Genomic DNA, 21,371 nt, shown 5'->3' with positions numbered 1-21,371 from the left:
AGTTGTTGATATTGAGATACTACTAATTACAAATTTTCCAACTAGAAAAGATGAAATTTCCTTACACCTATACTATATACTTTGAATATTAAGTTTTTTCCTAAAACTTCATGAGGAGATAGGCACATAAAATTTGAAAATATTTCTGAAATTACAAGAAAATAAATATTTTAGGTTTGGCAATGGTGTATGGATTAATATTTACGTTTTGGTAGCCAATGTATTAAATCAAAGATTTTATAGATTTTTTTTTTAACAAAATGGAAACAATCCTATGAGAAGTGTTAAATACTAGAGAAACATTTGCAAAAACAAACTGAAGCTCACTTTAATAGTGGTTATTTGCAAAGATATTCATAAGTATTAATTTTTTCTTCCAATTCTATTGATACAAGTGACATACAGCACTGTATAAGTTTAACGTGTACGGCATAATGATTTAACTTACACACATCATGAAATGATCACCACAATAAGTTTAGTGAGCATCCATCATCTCATATAGATGAAAAATAAAAGAAAAAAATTTTTTTTCCTTGTGATGAGAGCTGGTAGGATAGCTCTTAACAACTTTCATGTATATAACATACAGCAGTGTTACTTATATTAGTCATTTTGTTCATTACATCCCTAGAACTTAGTCATCTTATTACTGCAGAAGGTTGTACCTTTTGACCACCTTCATCACCATACAAAGATATTACATTATTATTGACTATATTCCCCACGCTGTACACTTCATCCCTGTGACTCATTTATTTTGTAACTGGAAGTTTGTACCTCTTAAATTCCCTCACCTATTTCACTTATAAGTATTAATTTTTAAAACTTGATTAGATATATTTAAATCATAAATGGGACACATGCTTCTTTTGTTCAGTCAAATGATACAGAAACAAATGGAAAGCTAGTAATGTCCCCTCACGCTTCCATCCTTTCCCTCTGAGTAAACAATTTTGATGTGTATCTTACCATCATATTTTTACATTTATATTAAATGTACAAATATATAAATATATAAGGCATAAGTTGTATTACAAAGTGTCTTACATTCTGCTACTGCATTTTTTAACTTAAATATAATGTAGATTTTCCTCTAAGACAACTTAAATCTTAGCCAGTAATTCTCAAACCCTTGCTGCAGATTAGAATCACTTGGAGAGCTTTTAAACAAACAACCCACCCCCCCAACCCCCCACGAAAAAAAAGAGAGAGATTGCCAGAACTCCATCCCCAGAGATTCAGGTTTAATTGGCTTGGGTGGGGCCTTGGCATCAAGCTCTTCAGTTGACTCTGATGTGTGGCTTGTTAGAACCCCTGACTTAAGCAATCCAAATAGGCTGCAAATACCAGCTCCCTGCCTGAATTGTCCCGGTATGCATCCTCCCAAGAAAGCCCTCCACTGAGATTATTTCAGCATCAGTGCTGATTTGGGAAACCATGGAAGGCCCATCTGAAATTTTGTCTCCTCAAGAAGGTCGGCTATCAGGTGTGAAAATTGCTTCATCTTTTATATCATGTTAGGGAGAGTCACATGACTGCAAAAAGGGCTACCAGGGCCAGGAGTTTCAGAGAACACATAAATGACAGTCTGCTCTGTTAGGCTACGTTTATTCCCAGAATTGACTAAACTCTATAGAGATTTGCCCTTGCCTGAAAAAGGAGCTTTCCTGAATTGGCCGTCACAGGAAGTCACACCCAGGACTTGTTTCTCCTTGTTTGGGAGCGGCATCTACTCAGTGGGTGCAGGAACTTGTTTGGCCTCTCCAGCCTGGCCTGGGAGAGTTTGCAAGTCTCCCAGCTCCATCGGTCCGTCCTGATGGGCTCTTTGTTATTCGTGAAACATCCGTATGATCATTTAGTTTTCTTCACTTCTGCCACATATTTAAGAAACATTTGAGAAAATGGAAGATAGAGATACAAAGTAGAGTTGTGGAGAGATTTGCCCCTTCTTTATCTTTGTGGGAGAGAACAATTGGCAGCCAGTGATGATTCCTATTTGGTCTGAATTATTGCCACTGTTGGTTCTGCCTTCTCTGCATGCCCTTCCCTTTCTCACAGCACTTGGTCAGAAGTTTTGAGAGACCAGATGGGTTGTTGCAATTTACTTAGGAGTAATATTTTTTAAAAAGCTGTGAGTTTTAACCTAGCAGAACATGGCAGGACAAAGCCACATTACACTGGGTGAGGGAGGGAATAGAAGGTCAAGGAGTGAGAAAAAAGACCAAATCAGAATTGTGGTCTTTTTCTCAACTTCTTTTCTAGTTATACAACAACAATATTAAGTTTAGCTTTGACCCCTTTACCCTCCAAAAAATAACTGCCAAGCGTTTCAAGTCTAGGTAACTGGGTGAACTGTTAAACAGAATTTCAGCGACACAAGCATGAACCAAACCCCAAGAGCACTCAGGTCCCGATCTACTGAGACAACTGCCGCAGGCAGACAGGAAGCTCTGTCCATCAGCTGGAGCTGGGAAGCCCCCGGGCGGCCAGCCCCGCCCCCTACCCCTGACGTCACGAGAGGTGGGGCGGCGAGCGAGTGGCCTTTCCCGGGAGCTCCGGCCGCTCTGCATCCCGGCGGATAAGGCGAGCAGGAGGAGAAGGAACGCGGGAAGGAACGGAGTCAGGAGGGGTTGCCAGCTCGGCCCAGGCGGGGCTCCGGCTCCGGCAGCTGAGCTTGGGAGTTGTCTGAGAAGTGATTTTTTTTTTTTTTTTAACTTCAGAGTCAAATGGCTGGCAGAGAAGCATAACCCGCCTCCACTCTCCGGATTTGTGCTTGGTTCTTCTCTTGCATCTTGGGACTTGTGATCATCATGCTGTGATGTGTGCCCAGAGAGGAATTGGTAAGGGTGAACCAGCGAGCCTCTTGGACAGTTTCCTTGCCTTCCGTTTCACTACCCACGCTCTTTTCCTCTCTGTTTCTTTACTCTCTCTCTCTCTCTCCTCTCCCTCCCTCAATAATTTTCAGGTTGGATGAAGTGCCTCAAAACTGGAGTTTAGGGCTTTTGTTGAACTTAAAAAAAGAGAGAGAATCTTACACCATTTTCAGTTTCTTGATTTCAGGAGAGGGATTATTTTATCTATTCTGAGTGCTGGGTTTTGTGAAAAGATAAATTATGCACACACACCCTTTGTCATCTCATTGTGAAATCGAACAGTTTAAAGCAACTTTGGCTCTGTTTCAAAGGTAATGAAAAGAATGGGGGTTGAAATTTTAACCCAGTAAATAAACCACGGGTTGATTCCTTAGGAAGAAAAAGGTGTGTTGGAGCTTGGTCAGAAATAGTTTTTACAGGAGCGCTACCAAAAAGCCCGCGTTCTTCCCCGCAAGCACTAACTTTGCAGAACTTAATTGTTGTTTAGGGCACCCTTTATCTTACATTATAAAATAAGTAATTATACTTTACTGTATACAGCAGAGAGACATCTGGCTGGTTGGTGAAACCTCCATTCTGGAGGGTCGGACTTCCTGTGCCTTCAGAAATGATGTATTTAAACTACTCTTAATCATAAGGGTATGTTAACTCGGGTATTTAGAATGTTATCTAAATAAGACCAAAGAGTCTTCTTGCTTCTTTTCACGTTAGTTCTTTCCAAGGAGAAAAACAATTCCATAGTCTGAGAGCAAGCCTCTGACTCTAATCAACCTTGAACGATGACCCACAAGGATAGGGGGCTCCTTATCCGCCAATGTTACCGTATCAGAAAAGTAACTCCAGAGGAGATAATTACTTTAAAATTAGGCTAGGTCACATTTCTGTGAGGAGTACCATCATGAAAAGATATTTGGTGACTTGTTTAGAGCCAATATGTAATACATGGTCATTGTAACAGTAAACTCATTCAGTGCCCAGGTGCAAGCCCTCACTCCAATCTACCCCAAAAGGTAATGTCTGCCCTTTCTGGACTCTTCTATCCCTTTACAAATGCATACCTACATTGAGATAGTTTGTTTTTATCGAAAGGAGATCATACCATATATGTTGAAAAACAACTCTCCAACATTCAAAAAGTTTTAGAGAGTTTTAAAAAGTAACAGTGTAACTGCCAATTTAACGTTTGTTAAATTGTATGAAAAAGATGGAGAATCTAAGCAGTCTAAAACAGGATGTCAGGACTGTTTGACCTTTGCATAGCAAGAACTGAATACTTATTCAATACAATTGCTTAGTGACTAAATAGAATTTGAGTAGGATAGCATTTATTTTGATATCAGTAAAATGGAGGAAATGCTCAGAATTTGATTATAATTTGTAATAGAACAGAGATGACTCACCTGTTAGACGAATGTACCTAGAATTAACTTTAAAAATTAAGAGGTAAAAATATCCACATATTCAATCCTTCATTACAGGTCTTACTGTCTGATCTAGTTGAAAGTAGTCTTTTTAATGAGGGAAAAGCAAAGAAAATGCTACAAACAAGATCATTTGGGGATTCTCAAAACCCAAAGCATTAGCAGCTGAGCAGCTTTCCTTATCACCTGGAAGAGGTTTGTTATGAGTGTACTCTCTTAAAACATTTTCCCCTTCCTATTGTGAAAGAATTTCAAACTAAAATGGATAGAATGGAAAGTCTCCTGCATGTGCCTTTAGGAAAACAAAACTTAAAGACTGAGAGACCGATTTCCCATAAATGCCTGATTTACAGAAATTGATAAATTGGAATTTTCTTAAATGTTAGGACGTTAATCAGAGGTTGCCTCATATCAGTCTTGGAAAGTTTTTTCTTATGGTTTCCAGAGCAAGAAAGGAAGAAATGATCCAGGTCGGGTTGGTCTCAAAATATGAGCTGAATTGAGTTTTGCTTGTATGACTAGACTGGTTTTGTCTGCTCAGGGAATTTTAAAAGCAGGTCTCAATTTGTTTTGACTTTAACAGACTCTCATTGAACTCTCCCCTCTTTACATGCCCTGCCCATCAACACAGCCTATTCCGAACCCTCAATGGACTCACCTGTCACTTGCTGTAGTTCACGTGTTACGAATTTCAATTCCTCTGCTATTCCCAAATAAACTCATCTGTTTGAGCTTGCCTCAAATAACCTCTTTATTTAGATGGACATTACTACTGTGGATGGATTTATTTCATTTCAAAAACCATTTTAGTCATAGAAACAATACTTTTCACAAAACTAGTATCACTGTTAGAGTACGAAGTTATAGTGGGACTAGTTTCATAAATGAGTGTGGCCTTAATGGAATCTTCTTTTATACTGCTCAATGAAGGGTACATTCATGCAACTATTAAAGGTAGTACTATGGGAATATGTATTAAAACCTGCAAATGTTTGTAGAGTTTGACTCAGTAATCCTAGGTCTAGAAATATAGCCTACGGAAATCATCTGAATTCCATATGAAGATTTATAAATATGTTCTTTAGTGTTATCTGTAATATGGAAAACTTAGAAACAAAATAAAGCCCCCAATAGAAAAATATTTAGACAAATTAAGGTATTATATATGCTTTGATAAAATTCAGTTTCCTAAATATTTTTGAAAAAATTTCATGATTTAGAAAGGTCCTTGTAATGTATTAAGTGAAAAGAGCAAGATTTAACACTGTTATCTTGAATGTGTAAAATGCAACTTTGAAATAAATAGATATATTATTTACTCAGTAAGCTCTTACTATATATCAGGCATTGTTCTAAATTAACAAACACTGAACAAGACCCTGTCGCTTTCCATTTACATACAAGTTCCTGTTTATATCAATGGATAAATCCACTGAAGCACATAGAAAAAAAATAGATTTTAAGGTGGTAGAGTTATAGCTTTTTATTTTTCTTGATATTCTCAAATATTCTACAGCAACTATTTTTATAATCACAAAAATGCCATTTTGAAAAATATTGCCAAGAAATACCATAACCAAAATTAAAAGACAAACTGTAAGCTCTATACTATAAATGCCAGTATGCCCTATAAAAGATATTATAAGAAGCAATGAGAGCTAGATGAACACCTCTATAAAAATGATCTCCAAAGAAAAATAGACATAAGTGGGCAATTCACACACAAAAAAAACTTTTCTAAGGTTTAGGGGAGAGGTATACTAACCTCCTAATCAGAGAATACTCAGTATAGCAATAAGTTACTCTATTTTCACACATCACAATTAACAAACATGGAAAGCAAATCAAAATGTGTGAGGTTGTTGGGAAGACTAATGATACGGAAAAATGTTCATGAAAAAAATGAAAGTAAGTTACAAAATAATATCCTACTTTTGAAAAAAATCCAGTCTATGCATAGAAACTATTTGTGGAGAATAAACCAAATGTTAATAGTACTTATTGGGTAGTGGGATTATAGATGATTTCTGTTTTTTTCATGGTATTAATCTTTAGTTTCTACAATTTCTACAGTGAATATATTTTAGTTATCAGGGAAAAAAGTTGCTATCCTAATGAAGCAATTTGTCATAGAATGAAGAGCACACAGACAATGTTATCTTTCCCCTCTTTTACTCAAAGCCTGCACAGTCTCATTGTGTGTAATTCCATGTCAGGTTTCATTGTTTCTGAATTATATTTGCTGGTGAGAATATTTGGATTATACGGGAAATCAAAAGATAAAACTTATTCTAGTCACATTCACTCTTCCGCCCCCAGCTGTTTTCTGAAATAACAACCAGTGTTTGACTGATTTGAGCTTTATTCCTTTTCATTTCCTGTTGATCGCATCTGCAAGGGTCTCGTGCTGATAAGCCTTAATTAAATACTCCTTAATTTGTTTTGCTAAAATCTGCTTATTCTATTTAAGGCCATTCTGAATGAAGAAGATGAGTACAGCTGCATTTCTGTTACAAAACGAACTTACAAAATTTCAGCTCTTTATGTAGGATAAATAATAAAAAAATCTTAGTATCTTGGTTATAAGGTGAAAATTAGTTTTAGATTATCCAAAAACATTGTGAAGTCTTTCTTTAGTTTATAGTACTCATAATTACTTAGCACTATGTTTAAGCATTCTCATTCCCCTTACAGACTATAATAATATATAGAAGGTTCTAGTAAAAATCTTAATTATCCTTTCTTCTTCGCTAAAGTCTTTCATAGACAGGTATTCTCAGATGTTTTCATGACAAAGATTCTCTCTACTAATCTGCGATGTCCTTCAGCCAACAAATTAACATGTCTAACCGCCAGGTTAGAAAAATGCCTGAATCATTTTAAGAAAAAATTTATTGAAGTATAGTTGACTTACAATACCATATTAGTTTCAGGTGTACAAAATAGTGATTCAGTATTTTTATACATTATGCACCATATGAAATTATTACAATATCATTGACTGTATTCCCTGTGCTGTACATTATATCCCTGTGACATTTATTTTATAACTGGTAGTTTGCACCTTTTAATCCTCTTCACCTGTTTCATCCATTCCCCCCTCCCCTCCCCTCCCCTCCCCTCTGGCAACCACTAGTTTGTTCTCTATATCTGTGAGTCTGTTTCTCCTTTGTTATATTTGTTTGTTGATTTATTAGATTTCACATATTAGTGAAAATATACAGTATTTGTCTTTTTCTATCTGACTTATTTTATTAAGCATAATACCCTCTAGGCCCATCCCTGTTGTCACAAATGACAAGATTTCATTATTTTTTTTATGGCTGAGTTATCTTCCATTGTACATATATACCACTTTTTTTTATTCATCTATTGAGGAACACTTAGGTTGCTTTCATATCTTGGTTATTGTAAATAATGCTTCAGTGACCATTGAGGTGCATGTATCTTTGTGAATTAGTGTTTTAATTTAGGGGGGATGAATACGCAGAAGTGGAATTGCTAAATCGTATGGTAGTTCTAGTTTTAATTTTTGAGAAAACTCCATACTGTTTTCCATAGTAGCAATGCCAATTTACATTTCAATCAACAGTGCACAAGTGTTCCCTTTTCTATACATATTCACTAGTACTTGTTATTTCTTATCTTTTTGATGATAGCCTCTCTGACAGGTGTGAGGTAGTATCTCATTGTGGTTTTGATTTGCGTTTCTCTGATAATAGTGATGTTGAGCATCTTTTCAAATGCTTGGTCATCTGTATGTCTTCTTTGAAAAATGCCTGTTCAGATTCTCTGCCCATTTTTAGTTAGGTTGGGTTTTTTTTGATATTGAGTTGTATGAGTTCTTCTGAGATATTCTGGGAAATATCTTTTCCCACTTAGTAGGTTGTCTTTTCCTTTTGTTGATGGTTTCTTTTACTGTGCAATAGCTTTTTCATTTGATGTGGTCCCATTTATTTATTTTAGCTTTTGCTGCCCTTGCCTGAGGAGACATATCCAAAAAAATATTGCTAATGGGCCATCCCTGGCAGTCCAGTGGTTAAGACTCAAAACTCCCACTGCAGGGGGCAGGGGTTCACTCCCTGGCTGGAGAGCTAAGATCTTGCATACCACATGGTGCAGCCAAAAAAGAAATAAATAAAATACATATTAAAACATATTAAAAGCCCCAATGTGGGGCTTGAACCCCTCACTCCTTAGGGAGGACCTCTGAGTTTGTAATAGCCCCTTTTGCTTGTGGGTTGCCCACCAGAGGTGTGGGTCCTGAATAGACCACATCTCTGCCCTCATCTCTGTCTCAATGTGTATGTGGTTTGTTCATTTTTTTGTTTAGTAGCCTTAATTATAGAAGAGCTGTTCTGCTAGTCTTCAGGTCATTCCCAGAGAGAGTTGTTCTTTTGGTGTGTCTGTGGGAGGAGGTGAGCTCAGGTTCTTCCTCCTCTACCATCCATCAGATTCCTGATACCTTAATCTGAAGCACTGTTATACTTTTAAGATTCCTAAACCAAGGACTGAGAGGAAAAGGGAATGCTTTCGACAAGGCAAGGGAATTTTGAAAAGTAATTCTTACTGTGAGTCCTAAACTGACTTTCCTCTCCCAAATTATCACATTTCATTCTGAGGCAGGCTAGTGCAAAAGATGGGGTCTGGTGGTCCTTACTGCCCAGTTTGTCACATTTTTTGTCTGCCTGATTTGGGTCATGGTCAGGATGGGTGGGGTGATGATAGGAATGTGTGGATAAGGTATGTTGTATTAAGGATGCAGTATTGGTAACAAGCAGAGGACAGGAGTGGAACCAGTGCAGGAGGGATAGAGCCAAGTGGGGAAAATGAGAGTGTGGCTCATGCCAGGTTGTGGCAGTGTTGCCCTCTCCAGCTTTTGGTGTTGCTGTGTCATCGAGGTGCACTCAGAGATACCTTTGGAAATCTCTAATTCCACTCCTTGTTAGCTTACTGGTAAACTGTGCTCTGAAGCACGTTACTCAGTTTTTCCAGTCTAGTCTCCCTGCCTTTTCTCCCCCATTCCAATCTGTCTTTTACGCCTCTTGCAAAGAAATCCTTTAAATGTCCACATCATGTCACACCTTCTCAAATATCTTTGACTTCCCATTTCCTTTAATCTAAATATAAATTCTTCATCTTAGTAGGTAAAGACTTATTATGACTAGATTTCCTTCTTAATTTCCCATCCTTTCTTAATTCGTATTTGAATCTCCAGCCATGTTGAACTACTCAGTGTTACTTAACACTGGGTTATAGGGGTTTCTAGCCTCCTTGCCTTTATTCATAATATTTCCTTTTCTAAAATCTACAAGTCTCTTCTGTCAGATTCACAACATTTCCCAAGACTCACTTAAAATTCTCTCTTTTGGGAAGCCTCCTCTCTTCTCCCTTTCTGTCTTCCAACCTCATGTCATGCATTCTCATAGGATGTTCTGTTTCCCTAAATGTATGTGCTACACGATTACCCTAGTGTTACCTTTTTTTGTGAATTGAGTATTTTGACCTGTTCTGGGCATGTTTATTCATTCTCAAAGAAACAGCACTGTGCCTAAGACAAGGTAAAGGAAATGAACACTAGAAGGTAAGCTCCTTTAGAAGGCAGAGGTTTTTGTCTATTTTGTTCCTTGATTTATCTCTGTTATCTGTTACAATGTGTGGCATATAGTAGGAGCTCAACAAACATTAGTTGAAAGAATGAAGTTGTTGAGCACTTCCAGTGTGCTAGGCACAGTGCTGATACTTTGATTTTATAAACCTCCTTACAAAACTGTGTGAGGTATGTGACGTTATTTCCACTTTACAGATGTGGAAACTGAGGCTCAGAGAGGCAAAGAGCTTGTGGTAGGTGACTGACTGTGAATCTGACTGAGCATCAGTATCATTTGAACATTTTAGAGCTTGTGTTATTTCTACTGACTGCAGATGCATTTGTTGTTGTTTTGAAAACAGCTGATTATAATATCACTTCTAATTCAAAATGGATATGTTTTGGAGGGTGGAGAGCATCTAGTAATTATTGGAACTGACCACTTATCATGAATCCAATTTATAATTCCAGTGAACACTATCCACTTCTTTTTAATATCATTTGTAGCTTTCATCTGTCTCTTGTTGCTGTTTATATACTATACTTAGTAATACTTGCAAGCCTTGGTGACAATTTAAATACAGTCATCCCTCCTTATCTGTGGGGGGTTGGTTCCAGAACCCACCATGGATACCAAAATCCACAGATGCTCAGGTCCCATAGTTGGCCTGCATATCCTCGGTTCCGTGATTCAGCCAACCATGGATGGTGTAGTACTGTATTTATTGAAAAAAAGGTCAGCGTATAAGTTGACCTACACAGTTCAAACCCATGTTGTTCAAGGGTTAAGTGTATATGTGTTGAGACAATTTAAGTAATTGACATATATAATCTATGCTTTTGTTACTTGAAGTAATGTGCTGAAGTAATTTTTATCCACAGTGAAATAATACTTTTCTATGGAATATTTATATCATATTTTAAGTCACCCAAATGCTTCCAGAATTGAATCTTTAAATAGTTTTTAGAAATTAATTAAACCTCTCATTCATTATACAGAAATATTATTTAATAGTTCAACTAAAATAATGCCTGTCTTCATCATCTATCCAGTAATGCCACATACTTAAAAATTTTAGCCTTTTTGTTTATTTGGTTTATATTTCATAGCTCAGGTTAATGATCTGCAAGAGGCCTTTGGAAAATATTTGATGTAGTCTATTTAGTTTTATGAGTATATACCATCTTTCAGTGCCTAAATTCTTTCCATTTTAGCTACAAATAACTCCACTTCCCAATTTCTTTTTTCTTTTTTTATCCCTTAGTCTTTTAAGCATTTTATTTTCTTTTGCTTTTTACAAATTTCTGTGGTGACTAATCCAGAAAATAATTGCCCTATTTTTTGTGTATAAAAAAGTAGTTTCACTATTATTTTAAAACAATAATATAGGCGTCATTGGGATATAAATGAATAGTTGCATAAAAATGATATTTAATAATAATGGAAAAAATATACTTTTTCATGGAGAAAACATACTTTGAAATTAAAAATAAGTCCCTTCAAAACAGACTCATAGACATAGAAAATAAACTTATAGTTACCAAAGGGGAAGGAATTGGGGGGAGGGATAAATTAGGAGTATGGGATTAACAGATACACACGACTAATATAAAATAGACAAACAAGAATTTACTGTATAGCACAGGGAACGATATGCAATATCTTGTAATAACCTATAACAGAAAAGAATTTTAAAAATGGATGTGTGTGTGTATATATGATTGAATCACTTTGCCGTACACCTGAAACTAGCACAATATTGCAAATCAACTATACTTCAATAAAAAATAAATTTTTAAGAAAGTACAAAAAAACAAGTCTGTTCAGAGCAAATTCGAATTGCCTGGGTCAGTGGTTTTCAAAGTCTGGCCCCCAGCAGCATCAGCGTCACTCCAGTTTATTAGAACTGCAAATTCACAGGCCCCACTGCAGGCTGGTTGAATCAAATTGGGGTGAGAGCGTGTGTATAGCGGGTGGATCTGTGTTTTCACAAGCTCTCCAGGTGACTCTGACCTGTGGTAGTCTGAGAACACAGGCTTAGGCTCAAGATCCTAGAAGAGCAGGCCGTATTCACTGTTTGGCAGGCAAGTGCCTGGTCTATTTTCTTTCTTTGTTTTCCTTCTGTCTTATTCTTTTGTTATTTTAGTTTTTAATTGAAATACAATTGATTTAAAATATTAGTTTCAGATGTACAACATAGTGATTCAATATTTTTATAGATTATACTCCATTTAAAGTTGTTATAATATATTGGCTATATTATCTGTGCTGTGCAGTATATCCTTGTAGCTTATTTATTTTATACATAGTAATTTGTACTTCTTAATCCCCTACCCCTATCTTGCCCCTTTCCCTTCCCTCTCCCTACTGGTAACCACTAATTTGTTCTCTATATCTGTGAGTCTGTTTCTGTTTTGTTATATTCATTCCTTTTTTATTTTTTGGATTCCACATATAAGTGATAACATACAGAATTTGTCTTCCTCTGCCTGACCTAATAGCTTAATACCCTGTAGGTCCATCCATGTTGTTGCAAATGACAGAATTTCATTATTTTTTATGGCTGAGTAATATTCCATTGTGTGTGTGTGTGTGTGTGTGTGTGTGTGTGTGTGTGTGTGTGTTTATATATATACCACATCTTTATCAATTCATCTGTTGATGGACACTTAGGTTGCTTCCATATTTTGGCTATTATAAATAATGCTGCTATGAACATTGGGGTGCATGTATCTTTTTGAATTAGTGTTTTCATTTTCTTTAGATGTATACCCAGGAGTGGAATTGCTGGATCATATGGTGGTTTTTTGAGGAACCTCCATACTGTTTTCCATAGTGGCTGCATGAACTTACATTCCCACCAACAGTATACCAGGGTTCCTTTTTCTCCACATCCTCACCAACATTTGTTATTTGTAGACTTTTTGGTGATAGCCATCCTAACAGGTGTGAGGTGATACCTTATTGTGGTTTTAATTTGCATTTCTCTGATTAGTGATGTTGAGTATCTTTTCACATGCCTGTTAGCAATCTTGTCTTCTTCAGAAAAATGTCTGTTCAAGCCTTCTGCCCATTTTTGATTGGATTGGTTTTTTTCTTTATATTGAGCTGTATGAGCTGTTTATATATTTTAGATATTGACTGCTTATTGGTCATATCATTTGTAAATATTTTCTCCCATTCAGTGTGTTGTCTTCTCATTTTGTTGATGGTTTCCTTTGCTGTGCAAAAGGTTTTACGTTTAATTAGGTCCCATTTGTTTATTTTTGTTTTTGTTTCCTTTGCCTTAGGAGACAGATCCAAATAAATATCATTTATGACTTTGATCCACTTTGAGTTTATTTTTTATGTGGTGTGTGAAAATGTTCTAATTTCAGTCTTTTACATGTAGCTGTCCAGTTATCCCAGCACCACTTATTGAAGGGACTGTCTTTTCTACATTGTATATTCTTGCCTCCTTTGTCACAGATTAATTGCCCATATATGTGTGGGGTTATTTCTGGGCTCTCTATTCTGTTCCACTGATCTATGTGTCTGTTTTTGGGCCAGTCCATACTCTTTTGATTGCTGCTGCTTTGTAATATAGTCTGAAGTCAAGGATCATGATGCCTCCAGCTTTGTTCTTTTTTCTCAAGACTGCTTTGGCTGCTCAACTTTATTTTATTTTACTTTTTTTAGTGAATGGTTTTTTTTTTTTTAATTTATTTTATTTTTGGCTGCGTTGGGTCTTTGTTGCTGCACACGGGCTTTTCTCTAGTTGTGGTGAGCAGGGGCTACTCTTCGTTGCGACGCGCAGGGGCTGCTCTTCATTGCGGTGCACGGGCTTCTCATTGTGGTGGCTTCTCTTGTTGCAGGGCACGGCCTCTAGGCATGTGGACTCAGTAGTTGTGGCTCGCAGGCTATAGAGTGCAGGCTCAGTAGTTGTGGCACACGGGCTTAGTTGCTCTGCGGCATGTGGGATCTTCCCGAACCAGGGCTCGAACCCGTGTCCCCTGCATTGGCAGGTGGATTCTTAACCACTGCGCCACCAGGGAAGACCTGGCTGGTCTACTTTAAAAGGCTTCTAGGAAAGATGATTCCATTGACTTTTCTGTATACCATTTCAAATAGCTCTGTGATACCACTGAACTGGCTTCAATAACCATTAATTTAAGACACAAAACTTACAAAACAGTCCAAAAAGACTGTTTAATATCAGTACTTAAAGATTTGTGTTGGCTGGTTTTATGTTATTATTTACTTCCTGGCAACAAATTCCCTTCCAAAACATAATTAAAATGAACGTTTTTTCATGAGGGGAGAAAGGGGGAATGTTTTTTCCCATCCTTTGATCTTGAGTGTATTTTTGGAGGATGGTTAAAAGAAGCAGATATGAATCCTTATGACTCTCAGAGTGTCTGTGCCTAGGAAATCAAGTTTTCCCTGAGTGTCTTTGTAGAGGTGGGGAATAATATTGATTCCTACTGTGAGCATTAAAATTGTTATCAATTAATTCTATATAGAGTCCCAGCATAAAAGTGTTTCCATACTGCATCTGTATTCAACATAGGCTATATTCTTTTAATGCACTTTAGATTTAGTCAGGTCAAATTCTCTCATTTATTGCTGGAAATTTTGTTTGTCAGCTTTCTTTATCCTATCAGGCCCATGTGATGTTGAACATGGTCACTTCATAATATTGTAGATTGGTCATGTCATGAAGATATGAGGAACCAGCAGAAAGAATCTTGAAATAGTTTCTTAAGTAGGAATTAAAACCTGATCTACAACTGTGTTTTTCCCCCACTGACTTTAATTTCTAAAATAAAGAGCAATGAAGGTGATACATGAGAAGCATAACAGACTTGTTTTTGAGGTTTTGAGATTACTTTGATGTCTAGAAACATATATCCTCTACATAAGTATAAAATATTTTACTGTAACAATTATCTGAACTTTCTTTTGCAGAATATCATTTAAATTCTGTTTCAAACCTAAATTTCATTAAGAAGAAAATCTCCCAAAACCATCTAGCCATTTAAGTAAGCTCTCTCTTAAAAACTTAACCAGCCATATCTATTAGATATTTTTAGTAATTGTCTTTTGTCCAAAAGAGACCTGAATGCTTTAGTTGGCTTTGCAACATTTTTAATTACATTCAAAACTTCTTGGCAAGGACACATATATACATTGCCTTTACAATGAAGTTTATATACTCAATTATGTTTTTCTTGTTTTCTCTGATATAATATGGAGAATTATTAGTAGTACATGCTGCTTGTGGACTTGGATGTGAATGTTCTTTTTCAGTGTTGAGGCAGCATGCTTGTTCTGCACTTTTTAAGGCTGTTCTTAAAACAAAAACTTAAAGGATTGCATCTTTTCCCTACATTTAGAAGCAATACATTAACTTCTGTCTATGCTTTTCTCCACCATAAGCATAGGCTTCATGATTAAATGAAGTTGGATAGGTTTTGTGTGATTAGAGTTTTGGAATAGTTTTTGATTAAATAAAGATCTGTCTTCTAATTATAAACTAAATACATATGTTCATGGTAAAAAAATAAAAATAAAAAAAGAGACAGTTACAAATGATACTTTAAAATCATCTACTAATATATTGCCTCAAAATAACCAGTGTTAGTTTTAAAAAATATTTAATTCCAAATTTATATATATAAATAGATACACACACACACATACATATATTCTATTTGCGATCATACTTATATACAGGTCTAAATCATGGTTTAAAACCTTATAGGGAATTCCCCAGTAGTCCAGTGGTTTTCACTCTGCACTCTCACTGCCAGGGGCCCAGGTTCAATCCCTGGTCAGGGAACTGGGATCCTGCAAGCTGCAGGCAGGGGATGGCCAAAAGCAAAAAAACAAAAAAACAAAAAAAAAACAAAGCACCTTATAAACTGTAAAAATTTTCTTGCTTATCAAATTTATTTAAACATCATGTTAATAGCTGTAGTATATTTCCATTTAGATATACCACAATTTAACAATTTACCTTTATCTGAACATTTGGGTTAGTGTGCTTTCCAGTGCTGAATTGATCAGCTTTCTACTCAGGGCCAAAAAGAATGAACATTTTTAAGACTTATTACCTTTTGGCTCCAGAAAATTAAAAGCAGGTTAGACTTCCCCAGCACTATATGAAAACTTGGCTTCATTGAACACCATGAATAAAGAAACTCCTTGCTACACTCAAGGAAAAAATTACTAACTGCTTTTCTTAGATTGGTTACTAGTGAAGTTGAAAATATATTTTTTTCTATTTATTTGAAGTTTGTCAGTTTCTGTGTGTTTGTTCATGCTCTTTTCTCAGGTCTGCTCTTCTTGTAAATATTAAAACCCCCGAAATGAATAATTTCTTGTATTGCTTTTATAAAGTATCACTGGAAAGAGTAGGCCATTGTGAGTGATTATGGGTCTTCTTGGATGAAACTGAAACAATAGGGCAGATCCTAAAAATTAGCTGTGAAAATTTTCAGATAGATATAAATCTGAATAAATCTTGGTTCTTTTAAGGTCTAAGGATACTATAATATAAAATTCAGCAGGCATGAAATCTTGTATTCAAATTGATTTAACTAATTTCTGACACATTCATAAATCATGACATAATTTAGAAATTAATGAAAGCCTATATATGTATGTAAGTAATAAAATGGTAGTGGAGAGAATAAGCTGGTTTATTTTTAATGAGCTGCCACTGATTTGTTGTGTAATATTGGGTAAGTCAATGTCCTGAATCTGTTTTCTTGTTTATAAAGTACTTAGTTGGATACTTAAGAGTTTTTTTCCAGCTTTAAAATTCTGAATGTCCTATTTAAGTTACTAACCTTATCTTTTTTTTTTTTGTTTGAATTTTGTTTTATTTATTTTTTTAGACAGCAGGTTCTTATTAGTCATCAATTTTATACACATCAGTGTATACATGTCAATCCCAATCTCCCAATTCATCCCACCACCACCCCCCCTGCCGCTTACCCGCCTTGGTGTCCATACATTTGTTCTGTACATCTGTGTCTCAATTTCTGCCCTGCAGACCAGTTCATCTGTACCATTTTTCTAGGTTCCACATATATGTGTTAGTATACGATATTTGTTTTTCTCTCTCTGACTTACTTCACTCTGTATGACAGTCTCTAGATCCATCCACATCTCAACAAATGACCCAATTTCGTTCCTTTTTATGGCTGAGTAATATTCCATTGTATATATGTACCACATCTTCTTCATCCATTCGTCTGTCGATGCGCATTTAGGTTGCTTCCAAGACCTGGCTGTTGTAAATAGTGCTGCAATGAACATTGGGGAGCATGTGTCTCTTTGAATTATGGTTTTCTCTGGGTATATGCCCAGTAGGGGATTGCTGGGTCATATGGTAGTTCTATTTTTAGTTTTTTAAGGAACCTCCATACTGTTCTCTATAGTGGCTGTATCAATTTACATTCCAACCAACAGTGCAAAAGGGTTCCCTTTCCCCCACACCCTCTCCAGCATTTGTTGTTTGTAGATTTTCTGATGATGCCCATTCTAACTGGTGTGAGGTGATACCTCAGTGTAGTTTCGATTTTCATTTCTCTAATAATTAGTGTTGTTGAGCAGCTTTTCATGTGCTTCTTGGCCATCTGTATGTCTTCTTTGGAGAAATGTCTATTTAGGTCTTCTGCCCATTTTTGGATTGGGTTGTTTGTTTTTTTACTATTGAGCTGCATGAGTTGCTAGTAAATTTTGGAGATTAATCCTTTGGCAGTTGCTTCATTTGCAAATATTTTCTCCCATTCTGAGGGTTGTCTTTTTGTCTTGTTTATGGTTTCCTTTGCTGTGCAAAACCTTTTAAGTTTCATTAAGTCCCATTTGTTTATTTTTTTATTTCCATTACTCTAGGAGGTGGATCAAAAAAGATCTTGCTGTGATTGATGTCAAAGAGTGTTCTTCCTATGTTTTCCTCTAAGAGTTTGATAGTGTCCGGTCTTACATTTAGGTCTCGAATCCATTTTGAGTTTATTTTTTTGTATGGTGTTAGGGAGTGTTCTAATTTCATTCTTTTACATGTAGCTGTCCAGTTTTCCAGCACCACTTATTGAAGAGGATGTCTTTTCTCCATTGTATATCCTTGCCACCTTTGTCATAGATAAGTTGACCATAGGTGCATGGGTTTATCGCTGGGCTTTCTATCTTGTTCCATTGATCTATGTTTCTGTTTTTGTGCCAGTACCATATTGTCTTGATTACTGTAGCTTTGTAGTATAGTCTGAAGTCAGGGAGTCTGATGCCTCCAGCTCCGTGTTTTTCCCTCAAGACTGCTTTGGCTAATCGGGGTCTTTTGTGTCTCCATACAAATATTAACATTTTTTGTTCTAGGTCTGTAAAAAAATGCCTTTGGTAATTTGATAGGGATTGCATTGAATCTGTAGATTGCTTTGGGTAGTATAGTCATTTTCACAATGTTGGTTCTTCCAATCCAAGAACATGGTATATCTCTCCATTTGTTGGTATCATCTTTAATTTCTTTCACAGTGTCTTATAGTTTTCTGCATACAGGTCTTTTGTCTCCCTAGGTAGGTTTATTCCTAGGTATTTTCTTCTTTTTGTTTCATTGGTAAATGGGAGTGTTTCCTTAATTTCTCTTTCAGATTTTTCATCAATGGTGTATAGGAATGCAAGAGATTTCTGTGCATTAATTTTGTATCCTGCAACTTTACCAAATTCATTGATTAGCTCTAGTAGTTTTCTGGTGGCATCTTTAGGATTCTCTATGTATTGTATCATGTCATCTGCAAACAGTGAACAGTTTTACTTCTTCTTTTCCAATTTGTATTCCTTTTATTTCTTTTTCTTCTCTGATTGCTGTGGCTAGGACTTCCAAAACTATGTTGAATAATAGTGGTGAGAGTGGACATCCTTGTCTCGTCCTGATCTTAGAGGAAATGCTTTCAGTTTTATACCATTGAGAATGATGTTTGCTGTGGGTTTGTCCTATATGGCCTTTATTATGTTGAGGTAGGTTCCCTCTATGCCCACTTCCTGAAGAGTTTTTATCATAAATGGGTGTTGAATTTTGTGAAAAGCTTTTTCTGCATCTATTGAGATGATCATATGGTTTTTATTCTTCAATTTGTTAAAATGGTGTATCACATTGATGGATTTGCATATATTGAAGAATCCTTGCATCCCTGGGATTAATCCCACTTGATCATGGTGTATGATCCTTTTAATGTGTTGTTGGATTCTGTTTGCTAGTATTTTTTTGAGGATTTTTGCATCTATATTCATCATTGATATTGGTCTGTAATTTTCTTTTTTTGTAGTATCTTTGTCTGGTTTTGGTATCAGGGTGATGGTGGCCTAATAGAGTGAGTTTGGGAGTGTTCCTTCATGTGCAATTTTTTGGAAGAGTTTGAGAAGGATGGGTGTTAGCTCTTCTCTAAATGTTTGATAGAATTCACCTGTGAAGCCATCTGGTCCTGGACTTTTGTTTGTTGGAAGATTTTAATCACAGTTTCAATTTCATTACTTGTGGTTGGTCTGTTCATATTTTCTATTTCTTCCTGGTTCAGTCTTTCAAGGTTATACCTTTCTAAGAGTTTGTCCATTTTTTCCAGGTTGTCCATTTTATTGACATAGAATTGCTTGTAGTAATCTCTTAGGATGCTTTGCATTTCTGCAGTGTCTGTTGTAATTTCTCCTTTTTCATTTCTAATTTTATTGATTTGAGTCCTCTTCCTCTTTTTCTTGATGAGTCTGGCTAATGGTTTATCAATTTTGTTTATCTTCTCAAAGAACCAGCTTTTAGTTTTATTGATCTTTGCTATTGTTCTCTTTGTTTCTATTTCATTTATTTCTGCTCTGATCTTTATGATTTCTTTCCTTCTGGTAACTTTGGGTTTTGTTTGTTCTTCTTTCTCTAGTTTCTTTAGGTGTAATGTTAGATTGTTTATTTGAGGTTTTTCTGATATGAGTATTGTTACTCCAGCTTTCTTTTGATTTCCATTTGCATGGAATATCTTTTTCCATCCCCTCACTTTCAGTCTGTATGTGTCCCTAGGTCTGAAGTGGGTCTCTTGTAGACAGCATATATATGGGTCTTGTTTTTGTATCCTTTCAGCAAGCCTGTGTCTTTGGTTGGAGCATTTAATCCATTCACGTTTAAGGTAATTATCGATATGTATGTTCCTATGACCATTTTCTTAATTGTTTTGGGTTTGTTTTTGGAGGTCTTTTTCTTCTCTTGTGTTTCCCACTTAGAGAAGTTCCTTTAGCATTTGTTGTAGAGCTGGTTTGGTGGTGCTGAATTCTCTTAGCTTTTGCTTGTCTGCAAAGCTTTTGATTTCTCCAACGAATCTGAATGAGATCCTTGCTGGGTAGAGTAATCTTGGTTGTAGGTTCTTCCCTTTCATCACTTTAAGTATATCATGCCGCTCCCTTCTGGCTTGTAGAGTTTATGCTGAGAAATTAGCTGTTAACCTTATGGTAGTTCCCTTGTATTTTATTTGTTGTTTTTCCGTTGCTGCTTTCAATAATTTTTCTTTGTCTTTAATTTTTGCCAATTTGATTACTATGTGTCTGGGCATGTTTCTCCTTGGGTTTATCTTGTATGGGACTGTCTGCTCTTCCTGGACTTGGGTGGCTATTTCCTTTTCCATGTTAGGGAAGTTTTCGACTATAATCTCTTCAAATATTTTCTCTGGTCCTTTCTGTCTCTCTTCTCCTTCTGGGACCCCTGTAATGCGAATGTTGTTGCGTGTAACGTTATCCCAGAGGTCTCTTAGGCTGTCTTCATTTCTTTTCATCCTTTTTTCTTTATTCTGTTCCGCAGCAGTGAATTCCACCATTCTGTCTTCCAGGTCACTTATCCGTTCTTCTGCCTCAGTTATTCTGGTATTGATTCTTTCTAGTGTAGTTTTCATTTCAGTTATTGTGTTGTTCATCTCTGTTTGTTTGTTCTTTAATTCTTCTAGGTCTTTTTTTAAACATTTCTTGCATCTTCTCGATCTTTGCCTCCATTCTTTTTCCGAGGTCCTGGATCATCTTCACTATCATTATTCTGAATTCTTTTTCTGGAAGGTTGCCTATCTCCACTTCATTTAGTTGTTTTTCTGGGGTTTTGTCTTGTTCCTTCATCTGGTACATAGCCCTCTGCCTTTTCATCTTGTCTGTCTTTCTGTGAATGTGGTTTTTGTTCCATAGGCTGCAGGATTGTAGTTCTTCTTGCTTCTGCTGTCTGCCCTCTGGTGGATGAGGCTATCTAAGAGACTTGTGCAAGTTTCCTGATGGGAAGGACTGGTGGTGGGTAGAACTGACTGTTGCTCTGGTGGGCTGAGCTCAATAAAATTTTAATCCACTTGACTGCTGATGGGTGGGGCTGGGTTCCCTCCCTGTTGGTTGTTTGGCCTGAGGCAACGCAACACTGGAGACTACCTGGGCTCTTTGGTGGGGCTAATGACAGACTCTGGGAGGGCTCAGGCCAAGGGGTACTTCCCATA

The 21,371-nt window shown here is 36.4% G+C and overlaps 1 protein-coding gene across 6 annotated transcripts in view; it reads left to right on the top strand.

Moving 5' to 3' along the window:
- Positions 1 to 1,232: 1,232 nt before the first annotated feature.
- Positions 1,233 to 21,371, top strand: part of ATP10D (ATPase phospholipid transporting 10D (putative)) — a 158,345-nt gene continuing 138,206 nt past the window's right edge. For 3 of the 6 annotated variants that reach the window (XR_014263870.1, XM_082462455.1, XM_082462458.1), the window contains exon 1: positions 1,236 to 2,843. The gene's annotated coding sequence lies outside the window, so the exon portion shown is untranslated. Of the gene's footprint in view, positions 2,844 to 21,371 lie in introns of all 6 variants that reach the window. The other 3 variants (XM_082462456.1, XM_082462462.1, XM_082462460.1) reach the window with 3 other exon arrangements.

Source organism: Balaenoptera physalus, assembly GCF_965194825.1.
Source record: "Balaenoptera physalus genome assembly, chromosome: 5".
Lineage (NCBI taxonomy): Eukaryota > Metazoa > Chordata > Mammalia > Artiodactyla > Balaenopteridae > Balaenoptera > Balaenoptera physalus.
The sequence above is the reverse complement of the archived record's forward strand: the minus strand, read 5'-3'. Positions and strand labels throughout refer to the sequence as shown.